This window comes from Condylura cristata, unplaced genomic scaffold (genome assembly GCF_000260355.1).
Source record: "Condylura cristata isolate star-nosed mole 26May11 unplaced genomic scaffold, ConCri1.0 scaffold00003, whole genome shotgun sequence".
Classification (NCBI taxonomy): domain Eukaryota; kingdom Metazoa; phylum Chordata; class Mammalia; order Eulipotyphla; family Talpidae; genus Condylura; species Condylura cristata.
Window position 1 is genome coordinate 47,926,534 of NW_004567104.1, and position 18,597 is coordinate 47,945,130.

Consider the following 18,597-nt stretch of genomic DNA (forward strand, 5'->3'; position numbering starts at 1 on the left):
AACCATTTATTTAGTCTGTTTTCAAGCTCACCACATGGCAAATGGCTGCCTACATAAACAAAACAATTCAGTTCTATACATATTCTTTGCAATTGAGACCCCTGGAGAGAAAAAAAAGTGTAATTGCCATCTGAAGCATACTAAATTTCTGTAAGTGGTTTTATAAATGAGTGATTCTCATTTAAAAAGGAAAAAAAAACTCACAAAGAGCTACAGGAGGCATTTTTGAATCCTGCAGATACAGTTAAGCCTAACAGCCTCACCAACTTTGAGGTATCAGAAAACCCCTTTTGAATTCAGCCACCGACAGGTGGACAAGGGAAAACAGATAATAAATCTCAAGAGTAAAGACTGTTTTTTATTTTTTTTTAATTTTTAAATAATAGTTTACTTTTACATCATTTTGTGCCTTTTTCCATCTCAGTTGTAGTCCCCGGGGAACTTCCCATCATCAATTTACCTGTGGGCCATCAACATGCACTCTCCCCCTCCATTTCTGATCCCACACCCCACTCCACCCCGGTAAAATGAAAGACAGTGTTTTTAATATCTCCTATCTCTTCTAGCAGTGCCTCTTAAAGGTTAGTGTGTATTGGAATCATCTGGAAGGGTTTAGACAAACTAGAGTCTGATAATTTGCATATCTAACAAGTTTCCAGGTGACCTTGCCAGTCCAAGACCACATTTTGAGTACGTCTGAATAGCTAGACAAATGTTAAGTGTCTAATGTTTATTAAATTGAATTCATCTTCTAAAATAGTAGTTTCTTTTCTACTGCAAATCTGAATATGGTCTGACATGCTGGCGGACTAATTAGATACATGTAAAAACATAGTCCCTGGTATATCACTGACCATGTGTGATGACATGATAAGGGAAACAAGCCAAAATGTCATCTGCACCTCAGTGCCTGTGATGACTGCCATGGGTCACTATGGCAGTGGTAACATTGAAGTGAATTTCTTTTTAGTTAGGCATAAAGAGTAACATATAAGATGGAAAACCAAAGCAGACATTTTTAGGAAAATGACTTTTATGGTTGACACTAATTTCTAGGATGAAATAGCAGGGGAGTATAAAGGAGTATAAAATCTACACAAAATCAATAGAACTGGGGTAGGATCTACACTGTCATGTCAGCAGCATGATTTTTAGCAAAGTTATTTAATCTCTTTGACTCTCTACTCCTTCATCTGTGACTGGATAAAGCCTACAGAAGCACTGCAGTGGACTATTACCTGGTCTAGAACAATGGTTTTCAAACTTTAGCAAGCATAAGCATTACCTGGAAATTCTTTTTAAACATAAAATCTTAAAACACAGCTTGTGGGGTCATACCCCCAGGGATTTAGACTCAGTAAGTCTGGAGTGGGGCATAGTCTGTATTCCTATGGCTGATACAACCAGCTCTGAGACTACACTTTGAAACGGGCTGGGACAGTCATTCCTATGCAGTTGCTACTAAAATATCATATCAAGTAGATTTCCCAATGTGTTCAATTACATCACTTTCCATTTTCTACCTTATGTCATTTGGGCTCAAGGTTTTCAACCTTATCAGACTGACCCTAGAGCAAGAACTGTGTGTTATATCACCTAATGCCTAACACAGTGTTTCTTTTTGCACACATTCATATCTGTGTCTGCTTGTTGGTACACAAGTAAGTGCACTGGCGGCAAAAGAGTTGCATGTTGGTTTGTTCATTTAGGTTTCTTTTAAGTCAAATCTTCCCACCAACAATCTACTTACGGCAATTAAATGAAACTGCTGTGTTTCTTTAAAAATTAGCATAGGTGGCAACATGGAACTTAGAAAAAGTGTTCTTAGGTAGGAGTATGTTTGCCAACAGGCCCCCAATGAATATGAGGTTAAAGGAAATCAGCAAGTGGAAATCACAAGTTCCATTAGGAGTTGTAAGCATTTTCCTAGCCCTCTGCCAAAGCTTCTCTTCCTCTACTCCAGGGCCTTCTACCCTCTAGAGAGTCAAGGGGTCTTTAACTCAGTACTCTGCATTTAATATTAGACTGCAGTTATCAAAACATATTGAGTGAAAACTGACTTATACTATACATTAAGCCAATAAATTACAACACATTTAATCCTGCATGATGCTGGCAAAAACACATACCCATCCTATATCTAGTGAGTGGCTTTAATGTAAAAAAAAAAAAAAAAGTGCTGTGTGTTGAGCTGGTGTTGGAAAAATAGAGGCAGTAGGGCTTCGGAGCTGGTGACAAATTTGTCCTATAAGATATACAGGAAATACTCAGAGGTTTTGCCTACTTAGTAAATTAAACTGCAAAGTAGAAACTCATGAAGTGTTTACTCTGATACATCCTGTCTTTCCAATCCACCACATCCTAAATACATTCTCAGAAGAAAATCCAGTAGAAGTGAGTCCCTGAAAGTTTATAGCAGACTCAAACTCACTTTCAAAATTTTCATTCTACTGAGTTATATGAAAGCAGAAGCTATGAAACCAAACCAGAAGAGTGGTCTTCCATGTACTTCTAGACAATCCATAAAGTTCAAGTTGGAGAGAAGACTATGAACAACCTTTCCAACCTTTGGAGTAGGCAATCAGTACTAGTACAGTACGAAGGACAGTATCCATTTATGACAGGCATGGAGAAAAAATATGCAAAGAGATTATAACATTTGATTAAGTATCTTCTCCACACATCGAATATCAGAACAAACAAGTTTATCTCTGTAACTAGGAGTCTTTTTATAGAGAAAAGAAATGAGATCCTTTAGAAAATTAGCTTTTCTCTGTACTTCAGATAAGGTTTCATGCACGATGACTTATTTTCTTGTGACTTTATAAATGGAAAAGAAAACAAAAAAATATAGGAGCTAATCAGTTTTTTTTTTTTAAATGACAAACTGGACAAGAAGGCAGAGTATTCATGTTTGCAGATTAGTTTCTTTGCACACTAGTTGTTTGGGGTGAGATAATTTCCACAAGTCTTATATCTGGTTCAAAAAGTTCCTTTATATATCACATTTACATGTCATTTGTACATGACATGTAAGAAGAATCTGCATTCTTTTTATTTATTTAAGCATCCTATATTTATATTACATTGTATTACAAGGGGTTATTTGGGAACAAACAAAGAGAAGTAGAATCTTAAGATTTAAAGTTTTTAGATTGTCAAGCAGTAGCAGATGAGGGCCCCCTTATCTCAATAGTAAACAGGCTGCCAAGTTCTATCTAGTTTGGAAGTTCTTTAGACTTTGGTAAAATTGTTTCAAATTATAACTTGAGGAGGCCTAAGAATTCCTAGAATATTACCATCGTGAACTAAAAAAACCTACAAATTTCTGTGCTTCTCTCCTTTTAAATATAAGGTCTCTCAGATAAGAGACGAAATGACCTGCTGAAGGTTAGAAGAGCCAAACCTTCAGTTTAACCAGCAATTGAGAACTGGGAGACCAGTTATGACACTAAACCAGGCAGGAGGGATTGAAGTTTGGACAGAATGGGATGGGTGAATGACTAGGAACCAGGACAAAGCTACTTTATAGAGACACATCTCAGCTGACAAGACTGGATTTCCACAAATCTAGTCTAAGGTCTAGGGCTTTTTTACATTTCTTTTAGAGTTCTAAGATTTTTTGAAGATGAATATTAGAATTAATGTCAAAAGAGAGGGAGAAGAGGTGATGTAGCTGTCTTTGCCCAAGCAGGTGCTGACACACATCTCTGGAAAGAGAGAGTAGCACTTGCAGCTTTGAGAGGCTGCTGTGACTGTGGGCTGGCTGCGCTGCATATGCGAGGAACAGAGGACATGACAGAGTGCATGCTAAAATTCAAAAGCACAGATCTCCTATGTTGAAAGGGTCATAAATAGTGGACATTTTCAGATCTCTCCAGATCCTCTCTGGAATGGTGGTCAAAATGCAAGCTGTCAGCCTGGGAAGATGAAAATGGTTGGAAGATAGACAGTGGTGTTTATACAACAATATATGTAATGTGACTAAACTATATAGTTATAATGATTATTTTATGTTAAATATATTTTGTCACAATAAGGGCTCTGAGTCAGTCTTCTTGAGTTCAAACAGGGGCTCTGACTTGCTAACTGTGACACCGCAGGTAAATGTAATAACCTCTTTTAGCTTCAGTTTCCTCATCCCAAAATGGAGAGGACAAAGGCCCATAATTCATAGAGCTGGTGAGGATTAAAAATGAATTAATATGTGTAAATCTAGAACAGTGTTGAGCATTGTTTAACAAATATACTAGCCATTGTTGCTGGTGGTGTCACTATTATGTACTTACTATGAAGTAAAATGATTTTTTTTTTAGGTTGTGGCTTCTTTTTCTCTTCTCATTCCCTGGTAGAATATGAATAAAAAATAAAAATGGTGAAAATGTGGGTAGGGAAGAGGAAGAATAAGCAAAATGAGGGCCTTAGAAAATTAATACATACTATATAATCAGGTTTGGAATAACTGATAATGTCTACATCACCCAAACATTTAAATTCTGATGTGTAAGCACAACTCTTGAGGCTCTTGAACCTCCTGTGAATGTGTTCACAGGAGCTTGGTTTGACTAACCTACTCCCACTGTACAGCAGTGGGGTTCAGTGATGCAACTGCCTCTTCCTGCCTCTTCCAACACCAAGTTCTTAAGGGTAACACCTTATGGCACATCAGGTTTATTTGAGAGACTGTTATATATATATATATATATATATATATATTCTAATATCTAAAAAAATCATCTCTTCTTTTTTCTAGCAATGTCCACCTGTTTTGACGGTGTACATGTATTGCTATATTACTCTGACACTTAAGTAAGAAAAGCTTACTAGTAATTGTTAGGGAGAGATGTGCAGCTTCTGACTCTGGCTATTGTGGGAGATTTTTGTGATCAACTCACATGTCTAATGAGAATGGAATTCTGCACCTTCCCATCCCCATTTTAGAGTCTTGTAGGCCTTAGGTAGAGCTGTTTGGCTCATAGTGATGCTCTATTTCTATTTTAAGTAGTGGCCTTTACTCAGTGAGAGGTGGTGGCTAAGGTTTTTGATTTCTTGCAGAGGGTGTCATTCTGATTGGGCCTTCTTTCCTTTTCCTTTTTTAAGTTAGAACATTGGCGATTTTTAAAGCTACTTGAGGGAAGGTGGCTTTTTCTGTTAAAACTACATTAGGTGTAAAGGTACAGAGGGGTGGAAGAGGAAGTGCAGAGGAAAGCAGGTATTAAGGCTAGTTTCCTGACAGTGTCTCCATGCACACTCCCTAACACTTTGCCCACCAGCAGCATTTATTTTTAAATCTGTCCTCCCCAATACTCCTGACAGACAATAAGGCCCAGCCTCTTCAGTTCACCTTTGGTTGGTTTCCCAAAAGCTCAACACATACTCTTCAGTTTCTTCTCATATGCTCAACATGCCAGATACAGCTGAGGCCACAGCACCTGGAGTCCATCTTCCCCCCAGCTCCCTCATCTTCCTTCTCCTTTCTCTGGACTCCTCCCCAGCCAATGTCTGTGTCACTCATTAGGGCTCTTAGTCATATGGGCTGCATTTTAAATGATTTCATACATGTGTGATTTACCTCACTAAGGAGACCAGAACTCCCCAAATTGGAGGCCCATGGGTTGAATTCAGTCCACAAAACTTGTTTTGTTTGGCTCACACAATGTTTTTGAAGAGTTTGAATTAGTTGCCAGCATTTGTAAAGAATCAGAAGATTGCACATAATAAAAATTTAGATTTCTGGTTTCTTTTGACAAAGTAGAATCTCTGACAATGCTGGGATGGTAATTCAGGGTGGCTCCAAACGGCTGTGCTGTGCAGTGCCTAAGCCCCTTAGAAGGAAGGTGCCTTTCCCAATGATGCATAGTCCCAGGTACTCCTCAGTGCAGAGTCTGGCCTCTTCCTGTTCCCTCACAGACCTTCCTGTCTACTGCTGTCTTTAAACTTGCAACCTCTGAACTCCACCCTAAGTCCTTGGAGGACAGGGGTCTTTGTCTTCATCACCTCCCCCCTTCAGTGCCTAGCAAACAGCTATTTACATAACAGGTGCTGAAAAAATAGTTCCTGAATAGCAGGAAGAAAGGCCAGCAGCAAAGAAGTAGATGAAAGTGATGGATCTGGGAGATGAGGATCAAAGGAGGCCAAGGGTAAGGACACACGAATGAAGCATTTTTCAACGCTTCAAAAAGGATGTGAAATGGAAGAACTTGTTCCTTTATAACTTCAAATGGTAATGATTTATAAAGCTCTTTTAGAAAATTAAAAGGCGCACTTTGTCTTTAAAATAATTTCCCAGAACTAGACAAGAGAAACAACTTAGTTGAGGCACTTTAGCTCTGAGCACACTTTACAGTTTCAATAGTGAATTAGTTTCTTCTTTTTTTTTTAAAGGACAAAGTTTCAAGCCTCACTTTGTACTCTTTGTATTGCTGACCTGGTAAGAGAATTTATCTTAAAGGAGGCTTTATTTTCATCTGTACCTACAAAATCTCAAAACAAATATGTTATGAAGGACCTTTTTCTAAATTTGCACTGAATGTCTTCTGCATGCATCCAAACTGCCTTTCCACTAAATGAAGTGGGAGCAAGTCCTGGGGAAGAACAGAATCCAGAATCCAGATTTCCCCTCCTATGCTCCATTTCTAGTTGGTATGATGTGGTAGGCTATTTTTTCTGCCTGAATGCTAAAAAAATTTCCAATTATTAATAGGAATAGCATTTCCAGATCTGAAAAGTAATCTAACAAGTTATACCAAATAAGAATGCTCACTTTTAGATAGTGGGGAAATCTCTACCAAAATCACTCAGGGCCTCCTTGGTGGCAAAAGAGGTTAAGTCTTAACTCTGTGAAGCTATCTGCAGCCACTGCAGCACAAGTTCCACCCCTGCCAGGTTGCTGATCTGCATGGAGCAGCATATTTCTCCTGCCTGGTACCCTGCTCCCCTCAGCAGTGTATTTCAGTCAATCTGCTTTTTTTGCTCTCCACTCTGTCTCTGGTGAATCTTCTCAACCCCCAACCTTTGTCCTATGCCCAGCTATTGTATACAAAAATCAATCAATAAGTAAATCTTAAAAAAAAAAAATCATTCAAGACTAAACTAAATTTCACAGGAGTCAGGGCTTAACTCGGTGCTTTCAAAAGGGAGGTTTTACAACTCCCTCATTCTACTCAAAGTCTCTGCAGCTTCAAAGATAAGCAGAAAGTTAGAAAAAATTGGTCTCACTGACCTATTAATGTCTCTGGGTTTGATGGCATAAATCAAACTGATTTGATGGTGAAGTGCTGGGGAATTCTGAGAAAAAAGTGAAGAGATTTCTAAACTTGGCCACTACAGGAGTTTACATCTGAATTAGAAGTTTGAGGAACTAAAGCTGAACAAAACTTTAAATATGAAATGTGACTATATCAAGTTACTTGACAGAGTGTAGGTCACAAATGGGACACTGGTAGAAGCATCCAAGAACAGACATCTGCCTCACTTGATTTGTCAAGTTTTCTGTTTGCCTGTAGAGTTGATCTCATTTCTCTTTCCAAGAAATGACAACTTAAAACCCATACCTGCTTGTAAACATCTGATTATGCAAAATTTCATTCCATAAGGATTTATCACTGTTTCTAAAACCTGAAACTGTGTAGCACCTGAGAGAGGCTGGAGGGTTTAGTGGATAACAGTATAGTCTCTGGGGTCAGAGAGATTTATTTCAGCATCCTGTTTCTGTCAGTCAGCGGCCTTGGGACCTGGGGAAGTTAGACAGTCTTTTAGCTACAGTTTTAACACTTGTAAAAGGAGAATAAAAATAGTAGTATAGCCCTGAGTTACTTTTAGGTATGAGAGAGAGGATGCAACAAATATTTTCAGCACTCTGTCACAATGTAGACGATTTAGGTGCTCAATTGGGTGAAAGGTCATCAGAGTCTTCAAGGAAGACATAAACTGGCTTGGCTTTGTGCTTATAGTTGGTAATTTTGAACAAGGTTGATGTCAGTGACTCATGTCATATAAACATGCATTCTGAGTGATTTTTCAGTAGGAGGGATAGTTATGGCAAGCCAGCCATGCTCACACCTCTCCCCTCTGTGGTCAAATGCATGCATTTATAAGCTACTTGGGCAAGTGGGGGCTGCTCTGCATGAAACTAACGATCCCTTATGGGGCCTGATTCTACTTCCTTGGATTTTAACCAACGGAGCTAACTGGTAACAGATAACCAAAGGCATTTTTCCCTGCTTGCAGGAGGCCAGCAGACTTTTACAGGGACAAATCACGAAAATTTTAACAAGATGCAGAACACAAAATGAACGCATTTTATTAATACCCAAGAACATGTAAGGTTTCAGAGTTTGGAAAAACCACAGCTACCCTGTCCACTCCAATTTATAAGCATATTCTACAACTTGAGAGGTCTGGGCTTTTACTGGCCCTTTTCCCTGATGATGTAATGAGTATCTAAAACTGACATGCCAATGGTTGGATGAAAAGCTCAGAACTAGAGATCACGTCATCTTTCTTTAAACTGTCTCACTATGTTCTTCGTTTTCTATAGAAATAGAAAGATTAGATACTTGGAGAACAAAGAGTCATGGAATGTTACAATTGGAAGTCATCAGTTTATCTTGTCCACAGGAGGAACATGGAAACCATGTCATAGGCAAAGATGATGAAGCTAAAGGTTGGCACTGCCAGCACCAGAATTTCCCTGATTCCAGGTCCAGAGGTTGCCACAAAATCAATCTGCCACCCTGAGCCATCAACGCATCAGTGCCATCTCTCATAGAATTAATGTCAAGTTGCAGGATAAACCATTTGCTTGTTTTGTTTGTTTTTTTGTTTTTATGATTTGGAACAGCCACCAGTTCTATGGATATCCACAGCAAGGAGGCATTTGTTTACAATAGTCTATGAACTCCACATTAGCTGTGTTAATTGTATTATGACATATTGGTTAATTGCTAGCATATAAACCAGCAAGTGCAAAAAGACTCTACACCTTGATGCTAAAATGCTAGAACTTTATCTCTATTTACTTCATTTGGAATACATTATAACAATTCCTTCAGTTTGTATCACCAAGTAGTAAGAATTCAGAAACTGCAATTAATTTTATTATCGAATTAATTTTGCCCTGGCTACTTCTAGGTTATTAAATAACTTTTTTAACCAGGTTTTTATAAAAACATAAAAAGTAGATGTGCGGTCTAGAACATTTAACAGTATTTATGGAATGATTCATTAGCTAGAAATATTATGAGGAAATCCCAGAATTGAAGGTCTGATTTTGTTCCTATCAGGGTTATGCCATACTCTTGGTCAGTAATAATCTTGCACCCTAATGCCTTTCTGTTGTAAAATGTACTTAAGTGATTTTTTTCCCTTGAGTCCCTATCTTTTCCTCCTATAGGTCATAGCTTAAGATTCAGGTCCATAATAGGTGGCACTCATGATTTATTAACCTGGTACCTATATATAGGCCACTTTGGGCAAGTATGAATATTTTTATATGTGTCTAGATCCACAACCTGATCAGTCAGGACCCCCTTTTTTGAATGCTGTCTTAGTTTGGGTTACTATAAGAATATACCATTGAATGAGTGATAAACAGAAATTTAATTCTCACAATTCTGAAAGCTGTCCATCACAGTCCAGATGCCAAATTGATCAAGTTCTAAAGATGAACCTCTTCTAGACTGCAGACTTCTTCTATCCTTACATGGAGAGAGGAAAGGGTGGAAGCAATCTCTCTCCTGACTCTTACAAGGACACTAACCTCATGATGATTCTACCCTCATGATTTCATCTTACCCTAGTTACCTCCAAGGATCCCTCTCTTAATATTAGCACAGAGGAGGGAGGGTTTCAACATATGAATTTGGTGGTGATAGTGAGAGGATAAATAACTCAGAACAAATGCCTAAAACTAAGCCAGTTTCTGGCATCATGGGTTGCTCATTATTTAAACTATTTTATCAGAAAAAAGAGGGGAGTGTTCAGATAATCTTTGGACTATGTGGGGATAGTCATGAAGAGCCTAATATTCATCATATTATGGAAGGGTAAAATAATTTAACACAAGAAGCAGTAATTTAGCATAAAAAAGAAATCTTGAAAACATTCTGCAATGTTAAGGCTAGAATTCTCTTCAGTTATATATTGGGATAAATAACCCTCTTCTTTCAAGAGTGTTTGAGGACCAAAGAACTAGGGAATAAAATACAAAGATGCTTAAAATAAGGTAAATTGTAGCCTTTAGGATTTACAGATATTTGAAAAAGACAAGTTAGGGTTTTCTGGAAGCAAGATGGTGATTGCCATAGCATGAATGTCCCATGAATTCCTGAGAAGAGCATGTGGTCACAAGAAACATAGTGAATATGATTTGACAGCCCTTTACCAAAACATTGTGAGTACAAAAAGAAATTAACAAGAATAGGACAGGGAGAACTGGGAGACCCTGAACCAGCATTGGAGCTGCAGAGATTATTTTGTAAGTCCAGACTATGAAGATGCTAATAACTGTCTGAACGAAATGTCAAGAAAGACAGTTCTATCTTTAGTCAAATTATTGTGGATCAAGCAGTTCGGGATGGAACATGGAAGTAGAAATGATGATTAAAAAGGCTTATGAGGCTTTGCAGGCTAGGAACAGAAATCCTAAAGTGTCTGGAAGACCTAATGCTGTGCAAGCTAAAGAAAGTAACATGAAACTGAACTTGAAATTACTTCCCACTATTGAAAATTTCAGATTTTGTATTTGAACTCAACTGTAATACCAGAGATGGTGAAGGAAAAAACAAACAAACAAACAAACAAAAACTGGTGGGGGGGGAAGCAGAACAGGGTGATAGTTTGGGGATGTTGTTGGAATTTGCCAAAAGATAATACAAACCAGAGGGAAAGGAAACCAGGGCCTGATCTCTGCTCTCCTTTGTCCCCGTGTATTCAATGCAGTTTCTTTGAACCACATTAGGAAGAAAATTAAGATAGGATTCTTAAGACTGGGATCAGGGGTGATAGCTCAAATACAAACAAGAGTTGAATGGTAACAACTAAATGAAGTAGTCCAGTTCAGACTGGCCCATGGTGTAGGACAGAGTTGTACTCTGAAGGGTCAGCTGTAGAAATGTGGCCCTGGGATTACAGGATTGTCTGATTAAAAAAAAAAAAATTAAAAGCCAGTTATCTGGATTTCTTTGTGAAATAGGCTATTATTAGCAACAAATTCAATTAATTTAAAAAACATTATGCAGTTCAGAGAAATTATACTTGGGAGGAATGTGGTGCTTGTGCTAGTTTGAAAGATTTTTTGCCCTCAGTATCATTGTAACTTTGGTTAAGGAAGGGATTTAAAACTATATGCTATCATGAATGCATGCAAATATATAATCTTTGGCCAAACTTTAGTACACAAGGAAAGTTCAAATGATTAAAAAAAAAAAAAAATCTGGGCTAACGTAGCTTTTCATAGCCAAGTTTATTATACAAGTTTATATTATATTATACAAGTTTAAGTTAGTCTGATGTCCAGATGTACAAGGAATAAAGTACAGATCTTAGAAAGGAGGTAGCTGTGAACCAGAGTCAATGCATGCAAATCTTTGCATCCAGTTTACTCTGATTCTAGTAGGAAGTTGCATATGAACACTGAAGAAACTTGGCCCTGAGGGGAGATCTATAAAGTGATACAGACTCAGCATGTGCTATGGCAGTGAGCAAAGAATTGATTAGCTAGGGTTTCAGTGGCTTTGGATAGATTTCCAGGGAAGACAATTACGAAAACAAAATAGCCATATCCCAAATGGACAGAAATTCAAGAATGCTTTCTTTGATTAGACAAATGAAAGCATTTAAGTGTAGATTCCAAAATGCTTAGGGGAGGAAGAGAACAAGATTCTTGTTAAATTGTACTAAGTTGAATAATCTCTCCTTCCCTCTGACTCTCTCCCGCCCCCAACTTTCAAGTTCCCTGGAAACTTGTGAATGTGACTTTATTTGGAAATATGGACTTTGTAGATGTAAACAAGTTAAGATGAGGTCATACTGGATGAAGGCAGCTCCAACACAGTGACTGGTGTCCTTATAAGAAGAGAGAATTTGGATACAAAAACACACTGAAGGAAGACAAGCATGGGAAGACAGGCAGATTTTGGACTTACCCCTACCACTACTACTCAAGGAATACCAAGAATTGCCAGCAAGCAGCAGAAGCTAGAAAAGGAAAGGGAAGATTCTTGCCCAGGGCCCCTGCAGGATGTGTGGGCCTGCCGACACTCTGAATTCTGCCTTCTAGTTTTAGAGCTGTGAGAGAATACATTTTGTGGTTATTTGTTGTGGAAGCCTTAAAAAATGATGTTTTTTCAAGCCACTTCTGCAATAAAGGACTAGCTAACTATGGTGAAATATATTACTTACAACTATGTTCCAAATTGGAGCAATATGTAGGGTATAAGAGACAAAGGCACAAAAATACAATGTCAGGAGAGCACGAAAACCCTTGTTTCTGGAGAGATTTGAAATAGGAACAATAACTGATAACCAAATGGAGAGGAAAACTATTGTTAAATACAATGTTTATCTCAGAGTTGTACTAAATATAATTTCATTTAGGGGAAATTACATATTGAAGATTTAAAAAAATTCAGTCATCCTATTCTTACCCAACTGAGTTTCCTTTTTTATATTAAAAAAGAAAAAAAAAAAAGAAAAGCCAAGCTCCTAGAAAGTAACTATGAAGTATTTTGGGTTTTTGACACATCTAGAGAACAAATACTTATTTGTAATGTTGTCCCATTCTATATGCAGAAAGTTTTCCTCATACAATATAAACTCAGACAACAGGTTTACATGATTGTTGCATGGAATGTCTTCCAATTTTACATCATAAATTTAAAAAAGATAATTATCTTAAAATACGGTGCTAGAAAGAAATACTGAGTTAATTTATCCATGGGCTCTCAGTGTTAATAATTTCTTTTTGGTTTTGTTTCCTCATGTCTCAGACCCTTTTTCCTATAACAGCCTAACATTTCTAATCAAAGCCCAGAGAAAGGGAGAAGAGGCTTCATTAGTCTCCTTTAGAAATTCAGTTCATAAAATTGATAACACAAATGGGCTCCATAAAGGCCACCCCCACCTGGGTGCGCTCTGTTCTAGTAGGATGGCTATACATATCCACATATTACTGCTACCACCATTACCACCACCTGACCCTTGAACAAAAACTCCCCCTGCAATTCTGATTCATAAAAGTGAATCTCTTTTATTTATTTTTTAATTTCAATTTTTATTTTGTGTAGCAGAACTGTGATGTAGACCAGAGGTGTGTGAGGTGAGAGGATTCATCAGAGGCAGAATGGGGAGCAGAAAAGGCCACGGTGGTGATAGCACTGAGACTTAAAACCTAGGCCACCAGGGAGTCCCCTGAATCTCTTTCAAATAAATATGCCACTGATTAGCAAGGGTGTTGCTCAGCATCAATCTTTGGTTAATTTCTTCACTGTGGCTGTCTATTCATGTAAAATGCTAATGAACTATGTTACCACAGCACATATGTGTCATACTCAATTACATGTCAAGAAAAGCTTGTAAACATCAGTTCATTATAAGTATGTTTCACAGGGTCCTGGACATCTCTTTGAGAACAGAACTCTCAGACCATAAGTTATGTCAAATTATGGACAAATAATACATGTGAAAATATTATAGGTCATTAATGACATATTCATGAACAATATGTTTTTAGGAATGTGAGGAGTTAGTTTTTGTTAAGTTATTCAAACTTGAAATAAGATTATTTACTACTTTTTTTTTGCCCAAGCCCAAGATTCTGGATTATTCTAATCACACAGCATATGTTAAAGGGACCAAACTAAATCTATAAATACAAAAACAAAACAGAATTGGGGTGAACAGAGAATAATCATCCATCAGTTTCCAGTCTTCATAAAAAGTAAATCTATATGACACTTTAACAATACATTTATATTAATAAAATATTATTTATGTGTTTCAATATTGAGCATAAGCATGGACAGAAGACTATAAGACAGGATCTTGTATCTAAAATATTTGAGTATAAAGAGTTTGATAGAGGGCAGTCTGAATTGCCTTTGTTCATCTTCAAAGAGTGATTCCATGCTTCAAAGTACATGGCATCTCACAGAAGCATCTTCCAGGATTAAAGGTAATGACTTAATAAAGACTTCTCTAAGAAAATCATAAAAATGTATCTAATCTAATTTGGATTTATCCATAAACAGAAAAACATTCCATGTTAGTATTAAAGCATAGTTAAAATCTATTTTACAAAATACACATTTGCATCCTAAGCATTTCATTTACATCTAATAAAGACATTCCTTTTTCTGACATTGCCTAAGCTCTGTCTATATAAGTCCCCAGTGCATTAGAAGGTGCTCAAGAAATATTCATAAATGAATGAACAAATAAAAAATACTATTTTCCCATATTATGTTTATTCCACAGATGAGCCCGGTGATTAATCTAGCATGGTACTTTGCACTTAGGTCACAGAAAGTTTAAGATATGAAACTATGATTTACTTCTAACAACCATGAAAAACCAGACAGTATATATCTCTGTTTCCCACTCTTTATATTCCAACTATCCTAATTCCTTCCACTAATTATTTTACTCTTCTATAGTGCAGATTCTTAAATAGACTAAACAATGGAAAGAATTCCCCTTACAACATGACACTGTAGTGTTATTAATTCACCTACCACACCGAGTATTTTATCAAAGCTCTTCTCAAATTTCCCTCATAGTTGGTAAATTCTGCAAAAAAATGGCTCTATGGGAAAATTAGAAAAATAAAATTCTAATCTCTCGTCTTTGTTGGATATGCCATCCCTGAAAAGTAATAGTCCTCTGAAGTAGTACTGAATGAAACAAAAACATTGGTCTGTTTGCTACCATAGTTTATACTTGCCACTAATCTATAACATAGAAAAACCACCTATTTCCAAAGGTTTAACTTGAAATACTAAGGTGAGAAAATACAAGTAGAGCAAAGAACAGTCTGTCAGTGTTCAAAGGAAATTTCTATAGTTCTTTCCAGTTGAATTTAGACATCAACTTTGTTCTTGCCTAATAAATTCATGCTTTTTTTAAAAATTTTTTTTCATTTCCTTTAAAATGTAATTCATTTAGGTTTGAAAATAGACTATTATGTATGTGGTAACTTTCATTCCATGATACAAACAAAAGTGCTTTTCAACAATTGTCCAAGTCCATATTTAAGCAATTAGTCTAGACCATCATGTTAAACCTAACACAATTCTGCACAACAGATTTTCTATAATGAGTAAAACGTAATTTAGGGAGCAGAAAGTAAATTTAACTAGGAAAAAAACCTGGGGCTAGAAAGGAAATTATAGAATCCCAGTCTTTGTCCATGTACAGGAGCTGAGAGACATAAAACACACCTGGACTCCACTGATTTCCTCAGCTGAGGTGTCAGCAGAGTGTAAAGAATTCTTTAGATTTTGTTCCCCCTTTCTAAATGGCAGGCCAAAAAAGTAGTCTTAAGAGTCATATGGCACTTCCATACCATATGCAGTTACTCCCATCACACCCCAGGGTGGGATGTCACAATAACTTTGTACCCACAGATATGGCTTTAGGGTGGCCCATGAAATGGAATGAACAGTCTGTTTTAGCAGCTTGGTTTGGTTAGTGCAGCTGCAGCCGCAGGGAAGAGCTGGCCCCACACCCACCCTATCAATCTCCCACTACCCACCCAAAACAAATGCTGAAGGCAGCTGTTACATTGAATGGCTGGCAGTGCCCAAGGCTCTGAGGGTGAGGGAATGGGATAAATGAGGAGGGGGGGGAGGGGGGGAAGGAGGGTGGCTCTGTGACTAAAGCATAGCCCAAATTCAGGGGTGAATAAATGAATTAACTTTAACACCACTGCTACTTTTCTTAGTAAAATAGAGACGATGGAATCTATGTGGTCTGCATATGTCTGTCTCCTCCCATGAGGACTATTCAGCAGAGCTTCTGATCTTGTCACATGAGACAGGGACAGGGCAAGAATACAGGAAGACAATGAAAGCAGAAATGGACTTGAATTCTAGCAGGTTCCATATATTCCAGTTTGTCTGACACAGCCCTATATTATTATGTCCCATTTTACTCTTCAAAGTGCTGTCCAGTGTTTCTTAGGTGGGAGAGATATATTTATATTTGTGGGGGGGCCAAGTCTTCTCTCTAGACTGTTCCATATACTGGAAAATGTAGCAGACCTATCTCTGCCCACTAAATGCCAACAGCATACCTCCACCCTATATTTTTTTTTGTCCTTCTGGTAACTCTAACAACCCAGTATTCCCTCCCTCTTTTCAAATGTTGTCTGAAGAAAGCAGTAAAGATCTGAAGCAGAACCAATGAATGTTCTTTTTCTTAAGGAAAAAAGAAACCAAGAGCAAGAAAGGTGAAATGATTAGATCAAGGCCATGGCTAGATGGTAACAGGCGTTGTTGCTTAACTTCTTATTCAGTACAAAATTTTGTTGCGGAGGTTAAACTTCAGGGAAAGAATTTATATGTGGTAACATACCAGTGTTTCATTTGTGACCACTTAATCATAGGCAGTCGGTAGGTTTACAATCCTTACTGATTTCAGAGATTATTATTAATAATACTGGTGTTTTTCAAGGAGGATATATTTTAGATTCTTAAATACAAATTTGGTGTTGTCATAAAAGAGATCTAGAAAGGGAGGAGGACTGTCATTAATTTTTAGACAAATTAAGCTTAAACAGGGTTTAGCACCAATGAACAATGGTACCTTTCATCAAGGACTTAAAAATCTATTGACACATACAGTTTTTTCAAAAGAAGTCAGTAAAAACACCTTACCTTCTATAGTTCTTATTAGTTTCACTTTCTTAATAGGATTAATAATGAAAATACTCTTAAAAGGCAGGTGGAGAAAAGTATTAGTCTCTTATTATCCCCATTTTTTTGATAAAGAAATTGAAGTAAGAAAATTTTGGGTCCTCCCTGGTGGCACAACAGGTTGAAGAGCAGCACTACCAAGCTAGCCACAGCCACTGCAGCACAAAGTTAATCCCCAGCTAGGGAGGTGGTCTACATGGTGTAGCAGACTCTCCTGACCCGCCCCCTGCTCCTCTAAGCAGTGTGCCGCATCAATCTGCCTGTTCTGCTCTTTACTCTGTCTCTGGTGAATCCTCTCACTGCCCCTGCTCCTTGGACCTGTACCCCAGTTCTGTATGCATAAATAAATAAATCTTTAAAAGAAAAAAAAAAGAGATTTTAGTGGCTTGCTGACCAGTCAGGTTTTAGGATTCTGGTCCTATATTTATTTCATTGCATCTTGAATATTCAAATGAGGTAAATAATTAAGAATTAACTGTTATACTTATTTATGTGACCCAGCCTCTTTCCTTAGCATGGAGGAGAAAATACTGTTGTTTTTTTTCAGATTATTATTATTTTTTATTTATGCATACAAGAACTAGTGTGTAGGTCAGAGGTGTGCAGGGGATGAGAGGATTTACCAGAGGCAGAGTGGGGAGCTGAACAGGCAGATCTACTGAAATATGCTACTGAGAGGAGCAGAGTTTGCAACAGGAGAGGTCTACTGCAACTTGTGAGCTAGCTTTCTGGCTGGTTATTTGAACTCAGGTTGCAGTGTTAGATGATGGCTTGATAGTGTTAAGACTTTAATCCCTGGGCCAGGAAGGCCCTCCTTCAGATTATTATTCATAGTTATTAGTACTTGCTGAAGCAACAGTACTGCACCTGAGAAATGGGCACACACTTGTGTAAGCACTTACTTTGTGTCAAGCCCTAGCGGAGTCACAGAGGATGTGAAGGCTAATCAGACCTGTCTTGTCTTTGAAGCATTCACATATATATTGAGAATATTTTTAGTTTCTTCAAATCAGAGTTGACTCCCTTCTATCACCTTGGCAGAGACTGGCAAATGGTTCATTGTGATTGGCTGGTTGTGCCCAGTCAGATTTTTCCTGCTCAAGTGACCCCTCTTTCACTAACTGTTCCTTTCAAAAGTCTACAACAATTAACTATAATAACAATCTCAAACTCTGGGGACATAAACTCTGTGTATACATGTGTGAGAAATCAACCTATTGTGCACCAGTTAGACTACTGATAAACTAAAGAATGCACTGTTTATTTGTTCTTGGTGATGACAATGAGATGTTGATGAACAATCTGATGTCTTTAAACTGCATTGCCAAAAGAATAGTAATTCTGAATTTCTCTTTTTTGCACACATCTGAGGCAGAAGGAGCAGCAGACTGTCTAGAATAAGGCTCTCAGCAACTCTAAAGTGGTTACAAGGACCTAAATTACAGGAATAGTCTGCTCTAAGCAGTTTCAAATATTCTAGAGATTAGATTCACAGGGTTATCATGCCCTAAAGATTTGGCTAATTTTGGAATAATAGCTTTGGGGGAAAACCAGGCTATTACCATGTTGTAGTGTCTTAACATCCCCTTCCATCTCCATTTGCTCTGTTAAAAATAAAAAAAAAAAAAATAAAGCAAGCATGTGGCAAATATGTTTCTATTTTTCCACCAAGAATGCAGACGGG

At 37.6% G+C, this 18,597-nt stretch overlaps 1 protein-coding gene across 1 annotated transcript in view; it reads right to left on the bottom strand.

Annotated features, from left to right (window-relative positions):
* The window catches only part of CMSS1 (cms1 ribosomal small subunit homolog (yeast)), a 326,190-nt gene that overhangs the window by 111,932 nt on the left and 195,661 nt on the right, over positions 1 to 18,597 (bottom strand). The window lies entirely within an intron of this gene.